The sequence below is a fragment of the Psittacula echo genome (genome assembly GCF_963264785.1).
Source record: "Psittacula echo genome assembly, chromosome: 1".
In the NCBI taxonomy this organism is placed as follows: domain Eukaryota; kingdom Metazoa; phylum Chordata; class Aves; order Psittaciformes; family Psittacidae; genus Psittacula; species Psittacula echo.
Window position 1 is genome coordinate 30,240,108 of NC_137735.1, and position 21,167 is coordinate 30,261,274.

Consider the following 21,167-nt stretch of genomic DNA (forward strand, 5'->3'; position numbering starts at 1 on the left):
TAGTACCAGGGACATTTGGGATACCCATGAGCAAACTAGAAGATAATTTCTTTACACTCCAGATACTTGAATGCGGCCCTGACCCTGTAAACATTTAAATACAAGAATAACTTTACTCTAGAAAGTCATTCTACAGATGGTGGCCTTTTTATCTGAATCATATTACTTATATACGTGATGTTGGTGGGACTATTCTTCTAGTATTATCAAGTGAAAACTGTATCTAAGAATCACTGGAATGGTAGGTGTCTGGGAAAAGTGAGAGCTAGAAAAGATGTGAGGTGACTTTGCCACCACAGGATGTATGGTATCATATGTGTCTTGCTACAAAAATTCTTTTATTTTGAGCTTTGATGGGGCTTTCTCAAGTGGAAGATGCCATGAGGGACCTCTACAAGAAAAATCAGCCTTAGTACAGAAGTCATCTCAAGTCAAAGTGAAAGATTCATCTAAATACGCTGCTACCGTAATAGCTATGGGACAACAGATGTCTGTTTATAAAACCAAAACTTCAGTAATTGCAGTGATGGCAGCTTTCTTACCCAGCCTTTTAGGCTGTAATCTCACACAGCCTTTGTATCATGCTTTAGACTTGTAGAATATCTATCATAGCCTCTCTTGCACCAGAGACTATCAGTGCTGAACCAGAAAGAGACAGTGAGAGAAGCCGAACATATTAATGTTGTTGAGTGAGGAAGGCATGGTGTTTCCTACCTCCCCAGAGGCACTTTCAACCTGGGAAACTTCCTGGGATCCTGAAAACAACATGCAATGGCTTCTAAACCTAGCCCACCCTCTGTCCTAGCACCTTTGCCTGCCTTAAATAACAGGCAATCCTGCCAAGACATTTCAAATCCGGATTAGTTCAGAAAAGTGCCCCTGCCTTGGCCAGACAATGCCAGTAAAGAAATGGGAGGCTGGAAGGAGCTCCATGAATGTTCAGCCTTCCTACCGCACTGAGCAGACCTCAGCCGCGTGGGTCCAGACCTGGAGGTTTGCAGGAGAGCTGGTATCTGACAGACCGGATGCAATCAGACCACGTGCATCACTCCCAAGTTTTGTCAGATCAACTCCCTGCTCCCACAGGATCCCCCGGAGCCCCTCGGAGAGCAGCTCTCATCCTGAAATCAGTGTGTTCCTAGCCTCTGGGGTTGTTTTCCTCCTTCCCTGCAGCCTCTTTCTGCCAAAGCCCTAGCGCAGGGGAAACTGTGTCCACGGATGGCCCCTGGGAACGGGCAGTGCAACGAGAAGGGGCACAAAGCCTTGCCTTGCCCAAACAGGGCCAACGAGCTTTTGTTTATGCATCTGCTCCTCTGGTCGCCAAAAGCTCATTAAAAACAAGACACAAAGAAGCAGCAGAGGAACGGGGCAGCCCCCCCTCCCCTCTCCTCCCTGACCTGTCACGACTCTCCCTGGCTCTGTCAGCGCCTCCCGGGCAGCCCAGTAGAGGAGCTTGTCCAGAGCAACTGCAGCAGCAGGAGCAGCCGGGCAACCTTTTGTTTGCTTAATTATTCAAATAGCCAGGGGAGATAAGGGCTGGAAACACCGATTATGTGCTTCCTTCCTCATGTAGGTCAATGGGTTTGCAAGTGGGCAATGTCCCATGTAGAATACCTCTGGCATGTGGCACTCAGCAGCTGGACTAACTCGTGGTCACACCTCTGTGCCACAGTTGGGGCTGCAAGCTCCTCAGCATCTAATGAATGATGGAAGCTACCTTCAGTTCTGTCTGCATTGCAAATTGCACCACTGCAAGCCGATGCGTGCAACAACCACTGGAGCCAGGCAGCACAGCCTTAATGTGCCTTTCATCACGCTTGCTTTGCTAACACACTGATAGACCTTGCTAAGGCAGACATGGAAGTAAGCACATTCAGGATGCTGCTACAAGAAGAAAATGAGAAGGCATTCATTTAACATTGGATGCCATCACTTTTCATATAAACCGCATACAAAATCAAATATATATTTAGCATGATGCATACTCCATGTTCAGACCCCAGAAAATGTGTTGGTTCACAAGTGGCATTGAAAACGACAAAATCTATCTTTCCAGGTAGAAATGAAATAACTGTCCCAGGTGACAACAAGCATGAAAGTAGGAATGAGAAAGCATAAACCCACTCATTTTCAGATAGTGTTTCCTAAAAGTAGAGATCTGAATGACACTGTTTTCAGAGTATGCAAAAAATGCTGAAACCTTTGCTGGAATCTGTGAACATGTCACTTGTGTTTGGCCTTGTCCAGCTATAAACAGGAGGTGTGAGTCTGGCATGTGTGGACATCCCCAAAGCAGCTTTATTCTAGCTTGGCTGGATGCTCATTGTAACACAACTGGAGGAGCAGGTTCACTGCTGTCAAGGTCCAGACTAGTTTAACTAGCCTTGGATACATCTCTCCACTCCTAAGTGCCTAATTATGGTTGGAGGCATGTGGAATTTTAGGGATACACCTTTGAAAAATTCAATTTCTTTCACTGTTTACTTTACTCCACCACATCCCAGCTCTCTGTGTAGCTGCTCGTGCCAGGACAACAGGGTCCTGGGCACCCTCCATAGGATCTGTTCAGTTTTCCCCACCAACCTGGTTTTCCCCACCAAACCCTGTGTGGGGCAGGAGCTTTGTGAGGAAAATGTTTTTACTTGTTTATGTGGCTGAAGCCTCTGGAAATTTCTCTCCTGCTTGAAGCAGGAAGCATCTCTGAGGAGTCACTTTCTGAGCAGGAAGCAGAGGCTAATACAGTATCTGAGCCCCTGGACATGTGGTCAGTCAGGCTAATGGATGGGCAACTGGTGACAGGACAAGCTGCAGATCCTTACACGGAAGTGACATGCAATCTTTTTTCTCTTCTTTTCTTTTTTTCTTTTTTTTTTTCTTATTTTTTCCTTCTTCTGTCCTTTATCTTTTTTTTCTTTACAAAACTGCTAGTGAATGAAAAGTCTTTTTTAATAGTTCACTGGTGCAGCATGCTCTCACTGCACCCCTTCCTGTGAAAGGATTTCGCAAGAGTACCCTCACCTCCACACTGCAGGAATTGAAAGCAGCCTCCTCAGTCATTTTGGCCACATGGCTACGTTTTTATGCTGATTCCCTTAATATTCACTGAAGGAGGAGAATAAGGGAGCAGCATCACACTATAAAGAGGGTCATGGAGGAGAGATCTGCATTCTCACCCTCACCGCTGCAAATACTGAAGGATTTTTTTTTGGTGTGGAGCAGCATCATCAGGAAGCCTAAAATGCTTATCTGCTATAGCGTGGTGCCTAAGAGTTTCTACTGACCTGAAGCCAGGCCTCCCATAGGTAAAATTCCATGGTGGTGGAAGTCTAGCTGCTTGGGAAAAAATAAGTGCCAAAAATACATGTTATCAGTTTGCTATGAAATAAATAAAGATTATGAATGTATCTGACAGAGCGCCAGCCTATCCAAGGTAGTCTTACAACAAGTCATTGCATTAGAAGTAGAAGCAATGCACCCTGGCTCCCATGGAGGTTGTGTCCCCCGTATCACATGAAGAGCAATCTCCATTTGAAGGGTTTTGGTTTTTTTGAGGCACCTTTCTGCCATGGAGGTGCCTTAGTGTCTGCTCATATTTTATCTGCTGCAGTCTTTCACTGGTGAGGGCTCTAATGAAATGTCTTGCTTACATCCTACCACTTCTTAAATTAAATATATGTAGACGTAATATCTTAGAGATATTTGACCACTGTTGCTTTTGCTTGAAACTGGCAGCAGGGTTAAAAAATTATGAGTCAAGTAGATAGAAAAATAAACATACAGACATAGAATGTGATTAGGTGGGTCCTGTTTCCCTAGGAAACAAATCCCTGAAATTTACAGGTCATACCAACTACCAGCATTTCATAGGACAGGCTTAGATGCTGAAAGTGGAGGCAACTCAAAGGAGAGCAAAGCACTGTCAGAAATTGTGAAAACCCAGCCTATGAGGAAAAGCTGAAGGTTTTAAGACTGTTCAATCTAGAAGGAGAAATCAGGCAGACTCGTGTGATAACAGCCTTCCAGTGGGGAAGGCTGGAGATGCCTGATCGGTTATCCTCACAGCCACCAAGGGTAAGAGAGGAAACAGTCAGTCTAATTTTCTGGACAGGAGATTTATCTCACATAACATGGAATGTTTTCTGACTTTTGGGGTAGTTAAGCACAGAATAAGGTGGTGTGGGGAGCCTGGGATTGGCATCAGTTGATGTTTAAGATCAGGTCTGTCAGGGATGAAATCTAATTCTGGTTTACAGTAGAAGTAGGTATTAGATAGTCTTCTCAGGTTTATTCAAGTCCCACATATTCATGAATGATAGGAATACAATATGTGTTTTTCTGTTCTTTAAGAAAAGAGCCCAGAAATGAAGCACTTCTTTACTGGGACCAGTGTACCAACCTACAACATTTCAGTATTTATTCTCAGCTGGGATAACTAATATGATCAGTCTGAGCTATTACCTCTTCTACTTCTTTTTTGGAAGGTATCTTGGGGTGAGTGGGTTTCTTGTCATTTTTTTCTGTTCAGAAACAAAACCAAACCATTATTCACCCAACCTCCAAACCATTATTCACACAACACTAGTTCCACCTAGGTACTCGTGGTAGAAACCTCAGAGCACAAGGTGATGGGGACTACTGAAGTCTATCAGTAGTTGCCAAAGTACAAGCAATGCTTCACAGTGATGGCACAAAATGGTGTCAAACAACTTTCCCAGATCAGTGCCAATGGCAATTTATAGTGCATGGGTTGATAGCGCACGACTTCTTTCTCAACTGAAGCTTGCAAGTCCATTTACAGAATGTCCAGACTGGTTCCTTCCAGATAATTCATTTTCTCCACAAATATTTTCGCAACCGGGATAACTGGATGGTAACTGAATAGTGTCATGGGACATAATGTATGGTCTCCACAACATCAGGATGTAAGAACATAAAGAACCATGGGATCCAGAAAAAGGCACAGCAAGGGTTGTTATAGATACAGGAGGGATCTCCATCACTCTGCCATTCTTCTAAAGACTTTTTGGGGTACTGGCACACCTGGGTCTCACAGTCCCTCTGAAGAACTACCTTCATCTCAGCAGTGAGGAAGACTTGTTTCAAGTATGTCGCAGTCAAAATTTATTTGCACAGCAAATATCTTAAACGTGATTAATCACTTTAAAGTTGCAATACACCAGTTGATTTTTAACACTCCTATTCCCAAATTCCTTTTCTTGCAATGTATAAAAGTTCATCACAACCAATTGTCTATTTGCCTATTATGCTTTTGCTTCTTTCACTTCATACCCACTTTAATGAGATATTTGCCATCATTTATCCCAAATAAAAGAACTGTTTCACTAGTAGCGAGTTCAACTTCTGTTCAGACTCCCCTTCCAGGACACAAATTAATCCATTTTGAAAAGGAACAGGGAGAATGTCTCAGCTTATTTTCTGAAAAAAATCCTTTATTTACAGGGGAGCAAATTACCTTTCAGCAGTCTGGGGAATGAGACTACCTCAGTCCTCACAACCAGCATCTTCACCCCAAAACCATAAATCCTAACCCCAAACTCTGCTTTCTATGTATTTTGCCTTTATGAACAAGTTGATTGATTACACTTTTTTTAATCACTTGACTGTTTTCTCACACCTGTCATCCAAGCAGAAACATCATAGCAAATATTGTACCACCCTCACACTGCTTTCTGCTGTGGCTGTAGCTAAATAAATCCTCTGAACATGTAGTAGCTGATGTGCAGCAGTGTGGATCCCAGAAGAAAAGCATCAACAGAAAAGGAAAGGAAGTGACCAAGCACTGTCTGTATTCCCCACTGAGTTTGTCTCACCAGAAGTTGTCACCAACCAAAGGTTAAAAAATACTTTCTACTTGGTTTTCTGGAGGGAAGCATTTGAACAAGTTATGCACAAAATTCATGGAATCGTCATTAAGTCCAAAAGGAAATATTAGGACATGTAGTCTGACCTTTGAAAACTGCAGGCAACATGGGGAGCGCACTGGGACACCATTCTTCACTATTTAAGTGCAAATTCTACTAGAGGGAAAGAGGAACATTTACCAGCAACTGGAGCCTGACTGAAGTTAGCGCCAGACGGTGAAGGACTCAGAGCCTACACATTATCCAGGAGGATCTTAGGACCATGTATAATAGCAACCTTAGCACTGTATTGAGATTATTCTAAAGGACAAATAACTGTGCACTCATATATATGGGGGCTATAATACATACACATACACGTACGTATATATACATATATGTATGCACATCAGGAATATTTCTGGAGTTCTACTAGTATACCATTTATTAACTACCCAGTAAACATAGCTGATAAGCACTTAGAAATTATTCAATTTCACTAAATTTCTGATTCTGTGCTTGTAAGAAATGCATTGCCATTCCCATTATTTTGGCTGTGGGAATAAACAAGGTGACTCTTCCTTGTAACACTCATAGCAAGCAATGAGGACACTCCTTTCCTCTGCTCAGACTCAGGGAGCTAATTAAGGCTAACAAGGCCAAGGAAGCTCTAAGGGAAGCCCAGTCCCTTGGGATGGGCTGGACGGTTTCCTAGAGGCCCATCCCGCAGCTGAGGGTGCAGACCTGGAGTGAGCCCAGCTCTGTTCCTTGCTATCGTTGGGATCACATTTTCCAGGCGAGTCCTGGACACACAACACCACAGACTGGGAAAAGTGATACACAGGAGGCCATGTGGTGGAACACTGCCAGGCTGTCCTCTGGGGTGCTGCTTTCTCTGCAGAGGCTATGATTCAGTAGTTGCATTTCCCACGGAGACCAGCACAGTAGTGCTAGGCAGTGAAGAAGAGGTGAGGCAGAACTATGAGTACTAGAATGACATGATGCAAGCTAGACAGGTGCAAAAGTAGACAGGGATGCCAAATCTCCAGGCTTAAATTAGTAGGAAGGACTTTCTCCTGTAGCCACAACTATCACCATTAGAATGAGTGGTGCAAGCAATCATTTAGGGTTAACACATAGGATTGTCATGGACCTCAGATTATCTGGTTTTGAACTTCTGTTCATTAAATGCCACAGGACGAGAGTCAGCACGAATTCTCCATGAGCCTGAAACCAGATCCTTTCTTGCAGGAAATACTATGCCAGCACTGAAGTGTTGGCACCACACACCACACACCACACACCACACACCTCCTTACTCTTTGACATCTGCTGACTGTAGTGTGCCAAGGAAAAAGTAACTGAGCAGTTCAAGAAAGGAAGACATTGAGCTCAGAGTCACTGATACCTGCCAACATGACTTATTTTATATTAGACTTAGAAATACAGGAGTATTTGTGTCATAAAGAGTGAGAACCTAAGCATAGAACTGCCATTTCTGAACTCCTAAAAATAGTTGGGGTTTTTTTAAACCCAGAAAATGTAGCAACTGGAATCAGTGAAGATCGAATCTCTCTAACATCCACAGATGTATGAACAGTCACTATGTTGAATAATCCTCTCTGTTTCCCCGTTCCTTTCCCTCTGACTCATCCATAATGCCATTTACTTTATTCACACAGTTTAACTGCAGATGTGCTCCCTCTTGCCATCATTTCAGTTTCTAGATATTTTTTTTTCCAGGTGAACCTGTGAAAATATTTTGATTGAACTGGTGCAAAAATATTTCAGGCAAACCCTAGGTATGGATATCAAAATATGCTAGGTGAATAACATACCTACTATATATAATAACATTATCCAGTTATTAAAGGAAGCAAGTGGGAAAATATAGGTCTATGGTTTCTAGCTTGTAGGGGAAAATAAATTACAGGTCCTGATTAAAAGCTGTTAAAGGACTTTGAATTATGCTTCCCTTCCTTAATCAATTTGACCTACTAAGCGTTGCCCCAGCCCAGCAGAGATAAATAGGCAGGCTTACTGCACTCGCATAGTGCAGTCAGCAAAAGTCACTTTCTGTAGCCTCCAGCCTTCCTCTTGGGTATGCATGTCATCAGGAAAACTGAGGCCAGGCTCACTACTTTCTCTTCCGCCCTTTTAACACCACATGTTTCCTGACCCTTGGCTTCACTGCTGAGAGGGCTTGCCACCTGCACAGCAGCTCTGCTAGCACAACTACATCCTGTACCCTCACCGTGTCCAGGGTTCGTTATTTTCATCAGCCTGTGTGATGGCTGTGGTGTGAATGTGCTTGAGTTCTAACCATTCTTGCCATTGGAAAACAAAGAACTGTTTCCACTGTGCTGTGCAGCAGGAGTAGTTGAATTGTGAAAAAGGAACCAAAAAGCAAGTAGCATCCCGCTTGCTGCCTCTTTGGGTAGGATGATGAATGCCTCATGGGGATGGGGACCTTGGCCGCTGCAAAACTGGCATGCAGCAGCAACAAGACATGTGAAAAAGCAGAGTTTCATTTCTTTAAATACTTCTGTCCTTTTCTTCCAAGGGAGATGCTGCCATGAATGCCAGAAAAAAAGTCATATGCGCTTCCTCCAATATTCCCAATCCCCTTTACCCACCCAAATTTTTATTTTGGTAATTTTTCCAGGATAAGCATCTCTTCTGACAAAACAGAAGAGAATAGCCACAGCTGAAGGGTGAGCAGGAGACGTCATCAAGGAGGTAGTTTAACAGAGCAATAATCCAGCCTAAAAAGGAGGAGCCAGGAGGAGAAATGTATCAGTCCCTTACCTACATTGGTCCAATTCATGTGATGGCTGCTATCCTGGTCCTACAGCAAATGAAATTACTGCACATTTGCTGTTGTTCAGGCTGCACCATTGGAGGGCAGTGACTGAGCAGTGGAGATAGGTCTTCCCAGAGGAGTCCCCAGTGCTGCGTTCCCCAAGAAGCCAAAGCAGGTCAAGGAGTAGCACAACACCCTCTGGTTGCATGGTGACTTGGAAAAGTCGTGGGAGCCCAGAACATATTAGTGAGGGCTTTACCACAAAATGCTCCTTTGTCTAGAAATAGTTAACTTCAATCCCTCCAACCACATCACCAAGGCACTAGGTCTAGGACTGCATCTCTTTTCATGCTGAGATCAAATTCTGTGTACTTTTGGCTATGGTGTGGACAAAATTAGTTTCATGAATGAAGCAATTGAACTCAAAACTAATCCAAATTGAGCATCAAGAATATTTTCAAATCAAAGATCATTCTGTGCATCTTTTGGGCCAGATGAGAATGGGGAACTTGTAACCAAATCTCACCGCTCTGAGCAATCCTACTGCTCAGAGCTGGATCTTTCCCCTAGGCAGGACTGGAAGTGGTCTAATATGTCCTGGCTTGCTGTTTCTCCCATGCCCAATTCAAACTGGGAAACAAACAAAATAGCTCAACCTACTGGGAGAGATTTCCACACTTAAGGCACCATTAGGTTGCTGTCCTAAGGAAATAAACTGTGCCATTACATTGTTTGATCATCTGTAAGTCCCACTCTCCTTACTAGCTCTTGAATTCATTGGCCAATTTCTGCAAAGCTGAAAGGGTGTTAGAAATAGCACAGTTAATTATGTTTATGAAAAGACCCAGTTCATTATCCCTCTAGGGAACAGGTAATCTCTTTGACAGCAGCCAGATAGATAAAGAGCATGCACATATGAGCCTGCCCACTTCTTCCTGGCTCCTGGCTACCTACAGCACAGGTACACCTTCAGCCCAGTAGGCAGGGAAATTGATGCAGGAGCTGGGGTCATGCTGCAAAGACTTCTAGAGGACACAAGTCCATGGGGAACTAAGATCTGCTAGTTCTGCTGCTCAAAACCCTGATGCGTTAATGCGTTAGAGTGTTCAGATGTACATCAGGTGCCAAATGCCAAGGCTCCTTGGATTTATTTATCACGTCATAGCCAAATGAAAGACCAGTGTCGTCCAAAAAGAAACCACAGTGCTTCCAAAGGAAGTATGCTTCTGTCGGTCCAGTTCTGACCTCCTTTGCACTGATGCAGACTGGAAAACTCTGCGTGAACATCCTTCACTGGTTAATGCTAGCGTGTATAAATTACCATTTCAAACTAACTCCCCCTGAAAGCACCAGAAAACACAGAAAAAATCCCCAGCATTTCTGATAGATTTATTCTGCTGCATAATTCTTTTGACAGTAACCCAAATTAGTTTCTCTGAAGTCAATAACAAAATTGGCTCAGTGTGAGGAAAGAAGAAATGCCAAGTAATTCTTCATCTGAAATATGATCTTCTGGTTGCAGTGTCTAGAGTCCTCACACCGATACTTCCACCAACTAGTGAAAAGAATTTCACCTTTGAGCTGATGTCAGATCTATTTTCTCAAAAACAACAGTGCTACATTTGGGAAAGGACCTATGCAAAGAGGGACACTGGTTTTCATCTGTCATGAGGCACTCATGCAGCCTGTAGAAATCTTGTTGGTTTTATAAAAAGAAGACCCACGACTTAAAAAGTTGTGTTCTCAGGGCAGGAACACATATTTGGAATTCAGCTACAACTGGATTGAATACATGCTAATGTTATTTCCGCCTGTGGAGCTGATCTAGATTTCTTCAGTATGAACAGGTTAGATTTCATTCTTAATGGTTGGTTTTCATCAAGTATCTACCTGAAGTCATTACTTCTATCAATTGGAGTAGAGAAACATTTATTTCTCCACCATAAGTGTGGTGGGCTTTTTATCCAGTAGGAACAGAAAAATCATTTTCTTCTGAGTGAACAACAGCACCCAGTGATAGACAGGTAGGGTCTTGAGACAGGAAAATGCTTGTCTCAAATTTTGCAGATGGTGTTTGGGGACAATCTTAACCTGGAAGAGATTTACTTTGGGAGATGACACAGCACAAGAGCAAACAAGGCAGATTTGCACTTTATCCATCTCACTGAAGGTTTTGTATGTTGTCCTCTTCCAGAGGCAGATGAAACCACCCCTATGTCAGGGGTCACTGTGATCATCTTTAGTGGTAGCCATATAGAACTTTGGATATACAGCCTTTAAACCTCAGAGGAATTGTAATGGACTACGTGAGGAAGAGCTTTCATCTCAGTGTCAGACACTAGGAAAGGCTGTGCAAAACTAACTTTTATAAAGGCTGGAAGTCTCTCCTTTTGATGCATTAACTTTCATGGTAGAAAAATGCTGTATATGTGAGAGAGAATGTTATAGTGGGAAAAAAAGACAATATCTGAACAACCTTTTGAACACATTACTGTGAAAAGTAGCTAATGAGCTCTCACCTTATTGATAAAAGTTTTATAGGCACCTAAGTTTTTCCTTCTGTGAAAGTCTTCTCAAAATGCCATTTGTCAATCAAGAGGTCATGTTCTCTAAATATTTGGGGCTTTCATAGGTTCAGTTACATCCTGAAAGTCATGATCCAGTGTTAGCAACAGGTTTGAATTGCCAGAAAACCCAAGCCACCCACTTCTTGGATATGTGAGTTGACTACTGTGTTGCATATAAAATGGGCTACTGTTGGAAAGCTTTCCTGAAATAAAAACTCTGTAGTCATTTAATAGCCCAGTGAAGGCAGCATAGGAATGAAGACCACTTTGCCTAGTTTTGGAATCACAGTGGAGGAGAGGGGTATGGAACTCCCAAAGCCAGTGTGACTCTCTATGGTGGCAGCACAACAAGCGGGTCTGATTTCCAAGTCCAACCTCCAAACCAGCTTGGATGCTAGACTGAGGTGGTTGATCAGTGCAAGTTCTTTTAACTCTTTGGATGGAAAGCCCACGTAAATCCTGTTTGAGGTGAGTAAGTAGTTTTTGTGCTTCTGGTCCTTTGATGCACAAAGGATTTAAAGAGCAGCTGTGTATTTATTTTACAACGCATTCAGCATGTATACTTTTGAATGATAAGATGGTTTATCTGTAGTTTGCTTAATCTTTTCCTGTCATTCATGGAGATTAAGCACCATTTTCATTGTAAACATTCCCTCTGCTCCCTTCATGATTCCCTAAGGACACACCAGTTCAGATATCCCTTCAAATAACGAACAGGCAAGGACTAATAAATATTTCACACATAAAAGGAGTCTTGAAGCAAAAGGCTCTAATAGCTCCTTTCATTATGGGGGATATTTCTATTTGATTTTTACTTCTTGAATCCTTTCTTAAAATTCAGAGCCAAACATGGATTTCCAGTGAAAGTGGCAAGCACACTTGGACATAGATAAAATAAAATGACAGAAAATAAACTGCCAGGAAGCAGAGCTCTTATTTTGTACGCAGTTCCACCCCATCCCACTTCCTATAGTGCATTTTAAAGAAGGGACTGCTCTATATCCCAGCCCAGCGAAGACTGCAATACATTTTTCCATCATCATCTAAAGCACAGTGCACTTTCAAGGCTAAAGATTAAGTAAGGGGAAAGTGAAAACGTAATTTATGGTGAAATTTCTGAACTTATCAACTCTGTGTAAAAGTAAAGAAAGAAAAATCCAGCCAGGGTCATATAGTTTTCCCTCAGCTGGATTTTCATTAAGAGTTGCCAGTCTTTTGTCTTTCTAGTCATCAGATAGCAATTAATTAGAAAGGCATAAAGTAAGTTGAAGCATCTCAAGGCTCTAAAGTGGAACTCACTATCTAAGAACAAAACACTAGAGGAAGCTGCATGTGTCTAAGCATCTTCTTAACAAGTTTCTTTTAGTTATCTTTACTTGGGGGAAAAAGGTCCACAGATATCCAAAATTTTATGTATAGTCTCTTGTTTTAATAGAAAGGTGAATGGTTAAGAAAACAGGGAAGTGGTGTTTTTACCTTGAAAGAAGGTCTGATTCATGGGCTGGAAAAACCCGTGGAGATTTCTGTCATTCGTTTCTCAGAAGCTTCTGCTTTTGCTGTAGGATGTTTCGCCAGCTTCTGTGACAGCCTTTGGATCCTTGTGGTTTACAATCCAGCAAAATAAAATATCTCAGGATGAGTGCCTGTTTTGTGAAGATTATGAACTTCAATGGTTCAGTAAGGGCAAGGCCCTTTGGAAAAGAAGACTAAACAGATGGGGACCTGGACACCTAAATCCATCACATTTCACCAGGTATGTATCCTGCTCCTGAGCTCTTTCACAACATGGATGTAGACGGGACCAACCAGCCATGTCATAGTCACATCCAGACAAACACCTCCAAAGGAAGACAAGCATCAGTGAACACAGAAGTGGGTTTGGAGCTTTCCCATCCACTTATATGTTGCTGATACCAGGTCATGCTCACCACTTGCTGACAAAAAATCCTCACCAATCAGTCACTGCCAACATGGGCACAATTCTTCTGCATTCACTCAGAAGTATGCTGTTGATGCCATGGCTTGGTCTGTCATCTTCCTTGTACATAATAAGTGCCACTGTGCTCCTTGCTGTGGAAAGGAACTTGCACATGAGTATGAAATGATGTCTTTTGGCAGCTAAGCAGGTTTTTGACCACATAGCTGTAGTAGTAGCCAAGTCTGCTATACGGTCAGCTTTCAAAGTCTTCTGCTTGAATCATTTGCCATGACATGCATGTACTGACATTAATGGAGCAACACTGGTTTAGGACTTGTGTTTTACTAGTAGTATTCATCCCAACTGGAGACAGAAGCTTTCACCTACATTACCAACAAACAGCAGCCCTGATGTTGTGGCATCACAAATGGGGTGAGCTAAGACTGCTTCTGAGAAATATGGTCCCAGATTACCTCAGACTCAGCTATGAATCCCTGTGCCTTTCCCAGGGCCAGTGCTAGTGCAACAGCTCTAGAGAAAACACAGCTCCTGCCCACCCTTGGCACTGGTTTTAGGGCTAATCTGACCACCACTGGTCCAGCTGATGGCTCAGATATGGCCCCTGAAAATGAAGCTGAAATATTTCACCTATGCCAGCATGATCCAGGCTGCACTGAAAGGGATGAATCCCATGCCACAAACCCAGGCATAAGTTCTCAGCCATAACCACACAGTTACAGTGAGCTGATCCATTGAGCTCACCTGGCAGAAAACAAACCCACTGTAAGAAACAGCTTTCCGTCAGGTCAGCTTAATGGACCAATGCAACCTACAATCATCATGCAATGCGCAATTATTTTTGTTTGATAAAAACTGGGAAGTGGAGATCATCCCCTTGTTGGCAGTGAGCAACTAGGTCAGGTTTGGTAAATCATGTAATTGCACTGTAATGCTGCTGTCTCAACTGAGTCTAGTGGTTCATGTTCCCTCCAAAGCTTCCTGTTTTCCAATAACCATCTCCAGAAGTGGCATGAGCAGCAGTGTCACTTGCTTTTGCAGACCGCATCACATTCACAATTCCCTCTTTTACTCTCCTTTCTCTTCCTGAGGGCACAGAGTTCGGAGGAGTGCTCTGCAAACAGCTTTCACCAACCTTGACTTTGTACAAGTTTTGCTTTTCTTTCTGCCAGAGTTGATCCAAATCAGTGCGTACTCCACTAAAAGCAAAGTTCTGATCTGATACAGTGACATTTCAAGACCGTGTCAAGTTTGACTGCTTGCAAGCACCTTGTCACAGTGACCTGGTTCAGAGTGCCAGCAGACTCTGAGAGAAAGAGGAAGCCTTTTCAGCAAGCTCCCAGCAAGGTGTGCAGGGATGGCAGGAGCAGATGGGCAAAGAGACAGCTCTGGGGCTCCCGGCCTGTCTGATGGAATGAAATAACATCAGCAAGTTTGTAAGAGCTGACTGAGGTCTTTTTCAAAGCACAACAGCTGCAGGCCTGACTTCGAGGCTGTCATCCTGTGCTGTGCAGTGCACTTTGACCATTCTCTCACAAACACCATATCCCAATGACAGGCTCAGTCACTTTGCTGAAGAAAATACTGGGTGAAAAGAGACACCAGCACTGCAGAACACCCAGGCACTCTTCATGTAACAGTTAGCAACAAGATCCACAGTAAAAGTAATAGCAATGAGAATGTCCATGATAATTAATAAAGGCAGCAGCACCACAGCACAGGAAGAAGAGGTGGGAAATGTCATAAAAATTAAAAGGGTTCTTTGACTTCTGTTTTGTTTTTCAAAATGCCTTTTTTCTCAATAAGCAACTTCTTTCCCTAAAGAAGGGAATCGAGTTTGGACATCTAACAAGGTATGCGCTCTGGTCCCATGTAGGTCCAGTTACCAGTGATTTGTTTCAGCTCAGTCTCGCAAGGTCCTGCCCCTGTTATTTCTGAAAACGTTTGAGCATATGTGCTCAATTTTAAGCATATATGTGTCTCCTGTGCCTCCCACGAATGGGGAGTGTTTTGAGGCTGACATGCACTATATTGACATGCACTGTGAGACTGCAGCTTGGGCACTCAACTGCAGCACCTCGTGAGACTAAGGCTTACATGATTAAAAGCTGCAACACAACATGTTGTCCTTCTAAATATGGTCTCACTGGACTCAGGGGGTTGACACTAGGTTGTGTATCATCTGGGGCAAAAGTGATTTTGCACTGGGAGCAGGAATATGTCTCATGGAGTGATTAATTTTGCTGCATGCTGCAGCTTCCATTACAGTGCTTTACTTCAAGTGCTGCTTCTTACCTCAGGGAATATTTTCCCACTCTCCAGTTGTTTATAATAATGAAAAGGCTGGTCCTGATTTGGAAAGAGCAATGTGTGTAGATAAGATAAAATTGCTGCTGAGGAGCTAAGAGCGGTTCTTTCTTTGCATTACCGCTTGCTGAAGGCCTGCACTCTCGTATCCAGCCTCTATCTCAGGAGCAAGCAGTAGAGCTGTAGATGCTGCTCAGCCAGTTTCCCAGACATCAGGAAATGAACGTTTTGACAACTTAGCCAAAATAACAAAATAGCTAAAGTTAACAGGATAGCAGCTGTGAGGATTTATTTCTCACATGGGGCTTACCCACAACTGTTGTTGCATGCCGAGGTGGAATGACAGGACCCCAAGCTCCCCCTTAATTTTATGCATTTATTAATAGAAATAGCTTTTGCAGAAGAGGATAGGCTGACACCCGTGAAGTCTGGAGTCTGAAGCCCTCTGATTTCTAACAGAAAAGACAAGGGCAGCTTTTCTCTACTGCAACACCAGCATTTTCAGTCATCATCCAGGTGACCACGTTTGGAAAGGGAAGATTAAGTTCTGCTTCAGTGTAGAGTCAGTCCCAAATTTAAAGGTCCCAGCAAGACGCCTTTTGTTTGTTGTTGGATTAGGTTTCTTTTGAAAAGGGGACAAACAGGAAGGAGAGATCTCTCCTGCCCTGCTGGGTTGTTCCACCTCACTGCACTGGGCAGGAGCAGGGCAGCCCCAGTTCCCCCCCTCCCTGTGGCAACATGATGAATGATGAGTTCCCAGGGCTATGGCACAATGGGGAAGACCAGAAGGATCCTGCATCCCTGTGAATCATGAAGACAAGATAGGAGTGCAAAGGTTTTTGTGGAAGGGTTGGGAAAGTTCCCACACATCAGGGCTATCTAAACTAGCGCAGCACATCTGGCCTCCCAGACTTAGACAGAATAGGCCAACATGGTCTCTTGCTACACCAGCCATCATAGCAGGATTTGTTGACATCTATCCTGCTGTAATGGCAAGCAGATCTATGAGTGTATGGCATCACCATGCGTGACCATCATTTGCATACAGAATGGCTGGACAGTGATTCAGTGGAGCAATGATTTCTGCCCAGGAGTAAAAAGTTAAATTGCTGGGAAAGTGTGCATGTGTTTAGCCTCCAGCTCTGGAATTAGAGGCCATAGGGGGGTGTTAGGGAGGACTCAGCATCCTGGGGGTGCGAGCTGGATGAAGTAGGATGCAAAATGCTCCAGACCACCTCCTGATGAGCAGGTCTGCATGCACTGCCTCAGGAGATGGCTTCTAGCGGAATGCCAGAGGCATCCTCATTCCAAGGCTGGTCAAACCTCACATGGATATTTCTGTACTGGACTCCAGAGTACAGCATGCTCCTATATGCTTTTATAATGTCTATCATCAAACGCCTTCCTGAGGTAATCATCTTCAGAATGATTTCAGAAGAGAAGAGGTAAGCCAGTGGGCAGCTCATTTAGAAGACCTGACAAGTGGAAGGCAGAATACCTAGCTGTTTAAGGGATGGCCTTTCCTTAGTAAATTCTCCCAACAATTCCCAAACCTTAATGAGAAATATGTTACAAGGTGACAGTGCTGACAAGCATTAACCTTGGCCTTAGCTAGGCTACAATGCAGAGAGTTAAAAAAAGGTTTGTGTTTGCAACGGAGGGCTCTGCCCAGTCTACACAGGCTTGTTTCTGCTGCAGGACTTTTGTAAAGCAAGAAGCATTTCTGAAAGGGATGGCTTGTTCATTCTAGAAAGCTGCAGAAGCTCTCATTGAGGCTTTGCAAATATTTATCATTTCAAATTGATAACTGGTTGTTTGAGTGCCTTGGACCCTAGGCTCTTCACAATGTCACTGCCTTTAAGACAAACCACAGCCCCTTTCATAACAGGTTGTTGCTTTGGTATTTTACTCTACCAGCTCCAGAAGCATAAAATCATATTACATGCTATGAAATATGATCCTGCACCAAGAGAAGAAAAAACTCTGGACAAGGCTATTACAAATAGAGGGCTTTTATCACCACGGTGTGCCCTTGAACTCGGTACGAGAATGAAGTTGTGTCTCAGACATCTCAGAACTACTCTGCTGGGACCCAACCAGGAGAATGCTTGTCTTGTGCTCACAGCAAGTGGAACTGAGGTGCAGTGTTTTAGGAGTGATGGAGAAGGAGAAGAGGCCTCAGGGGTCAGTGAACACAGCCCTCCCAGAGACACTGTTTCAGTGCTGAGCAGAAAAGTGGGGCCAGGGGTGGCTGGGCAGGGATAGCGGTGATCCTGACCTGGCCATGAGCACAGGGCCAGGTCAGGAACACGACTAGGGCTGTGGCATCATTTGCAGAACAAAGAAGGGACACACATTTTTTCAACGATCATATAACCCTAAACCAACTTCACTGCTTTTTCTCTTACATGTGCTCAAATTGGAGCACCTCCCATATGAAGATAGGCTGAGAAAGTTGGGGCTGTTCAGCCTGGAGAAGAGAAGGCTGCGTGGAGACCTCATAGCAGCCTTCCAGTATCTGAAGGGGGCCTACAAGGATGCTGGGGCGGGACTATTCATCAGGGACTGTAGTGACAGGACAAGGGGTAATGGGTTCAAACTTAAACAGGGGAAGTTTAGATTGGATGTAAGGAAGAAATTCTTTACTGAGAGGGTGGTGAGGCACTGGAATGGGTTGCCCAGGGAGGTTGTGAATGATCCATCCTTGGCGGTGTTCAAGGCCAGGTTGGATGAGGCCTTGGGTGGCATGGTTTAGTGTGGGGTGTCCCTGCCCATGGCAGGGGGGTTGGAACTAGTTGATCTTAAGGTCCTTTCCAACCCTAACTATTCTATGATTCTATGATTCTATAAATTAACTTAGGCTTGATGTCCGGGGATCTAATCTTGTCCTTAAAGTTAAGAACAGGTATAAATGTTCGTTTGGAGCAGAGACAGTGCTAAGCCCTTGGCAAGATCAACCAGACGTGACAAAGAATCTGCAGAAATCAAATACAGATTTTATATACGGAAGAATTTCTACAAGAAACCTGATTCTAGGACTTACATTCATCCAGCCGAAATAGCAGAAATTCCTCATGCAACCCCAGCAAATAATTTCAAATTTCTCGTATTAATTGCAGACCATTTGCAAGTGGTTTGCAGTCAAAAGCTATTTTCAGAAATCACTCAGCTAAAAATTTATGGCAAATAAATTTGTTTCCCAGTCATTTCTCTGGGAAATAATGGGCAGAGTTCAACAAATCTTTCAAACAAATGGATATAGCTTTGTTTCTGAACAAAAGCTGCTTGCTGTCATACTGGGAATGTGAGAGCAGTGCCCGGAGCAGGCGCATGTACACACAGGATTAGGTATAACTGGAAGCATGGGCTGGGCCAGAAGGAGATCCTCAGAATCTGAGGAAAGATCTAATCATCATTAAAATCATCAAGAAGAATCATGAAGAGAAAAATCATTATGAGAAAGCAAGACTCAGTGGGATGAAATAATTTTGGGTTGTCTTACTTTAACTACCCTACACTTTGTGACACCAAAGAGTATTTTATTCCATTGATCTTGACCCAACTAACTACACTTATTCTTATTAGGCTGTTACTCTAACATATATTCTATAAAAATCCTCCCCAGCAGTGCATGAACACAGGCTTGCCCAAACTCATTTCATATTGCTCCTGAGAACGATCACCCACGCCACAGCCAACAGGCCCTGCTTTCCTTCCCGTGATAGCTGCATCCCTGCTGAGCAGCTCCCATGGCCTTGAAACTTACTTTCCTCACAAAAGACAGGATGTTACTGTCTCCATCCAACAGTAACAGCCCATATCTGCTTCTGCCTGGAGAGAAAGAGGCCTTCAAGAATCGGCACGGGCCCATTAAGCACTTAGCCAGATGATATTCTCCAGGCATAGTCCTTGTAATCTCGCATTCATTTTACTAAGTGAAAGCAACTGATGCTTTCACACTCATGATGCTGGTCACGTCTGGTAAGGCAACTGGCACTGGTCCCTGAAGTCTGGGATGAAGGATGGCTAACGGTACAACATGAGGAAGTGAACTGATGAGCCAAGGAAGGGTCTGGGTGAACCAGAAAACCAGTGTCTCCAGCAGCCCACAAGACCAGTGCAGAAGGTGAGAGCTGGTTTTCCCAACCACAGTTTGAAATGCAGCTGTGATACAGCTGCATGGGAGGCTTGGACCATGTGAGGCTGTATTTTATTACCAAATAACTCTGCTGCACTTTACCAGCAGTTGTTGTCTGTTGTTGGCCTTGTGGTCACTTTCTGCTTCTTGGAATATTGCAGGAAATTTTAATAAATAGGGTCTAATTCCACCATCTTTCTCAGCAGCCATCCTTAACCTCAGTGCATGCGCACTGGAGGTAGCCTTGCTTACTGTCTGGCTATTGAGTGCTTGTTAGTCATCACTTTACTGATACTTACAGGAAAGAGCTATTGTTCCTGGGCTTCCTTGTGGATAACAGAAGTTCCTGAATTTCTACTTCTTGTAAATTAAACAAAACACCTCTGAAGAAAGCATTTGGTTCTGATTTGTAACCTACATGACTTTAATCTGCATGGACTGGTTTGATTTTTTAATTCATAGGAGCGAACAGTAATTTCAAAGCAGAAAGATGAATCTAAGTGAACCTCTTTGGGAAAGATAATGGCGCATTGCACAAGAATTAAAACACCAAAACAAAAGCAACCAGGAAACTCATGTGACTGCCCAGAGGACCCTTCAGGTTTAGATGTTTGGCCCTGCATCAGTGTTTGGAAGAAGAGACTAAGGTGCTTCTCAAGGAGTATCTTCAATGTAGCGAACATATCAGGATGGCTCAAGGGAAAAGAACATGAGCAAAAATGCATCATTTTAATTAATCAAGTCAATAAGCACAACAGTTGCCTATTCCAACATAATATGGGGTATGAATCATTCAGTCCTTTGCCAATACCCTTCTGGTACATTTGACTGGTTTATAAGGTTAATATAGCTGTTCAGTGAGGAAAGGAAAGAGGCTACATATTCTCGAAATGAGTTAGGAAGAAAAGAAATGAAGCATAGATAGAAATCTGGGGAGGCATCACTCTAAAACTCAAAAAGATCACTAGGTTAGATGGGAATCTGAAAAGGCTGGATAAGAGTCATTTTTAATAAAGCAGAATCTCATATGATACTGTATTTTGGAAAGAATTTTTCTGCAGGCTGTCCCCTAAATATAGAGTAGCCTTCTTTATCTGGCTGACATTGAAGACATGGAATTCAACTAGTCAAACGTGCTCAGAGAACAAGAGTTTTGCATGTAAGTGCTGCTTTCTAAGAGACATGCACTTTGCTGAGATAATGAGTGATTTGGATAAAAGACGGGCATACTGTATCGACTTTGATGATAAAATCTTCATTGGGAAATTCTGCCAACTGAAACTAAATTACTCTTCTAATAATTGCACATCTCCAGGAACATTTCAATAGATAAGTGCAACAGTAAGAGCTGAAAGCTGTTCAACTCTTCAGCTGCTAAAAACATGATCTACACGACACCTACGATTACAGATTCGTATTATTCATGCCAGGCAAAAAGGGGCAATAATATTGTAAAACATTTTGGCGTTGCTTTGAGTGTTTTCATTGGTAAAGGTTAGGAGTTAAGTGACGATTTTACTATCATCCAGCTTCATTATGTTAAGGCTTTTAGAGA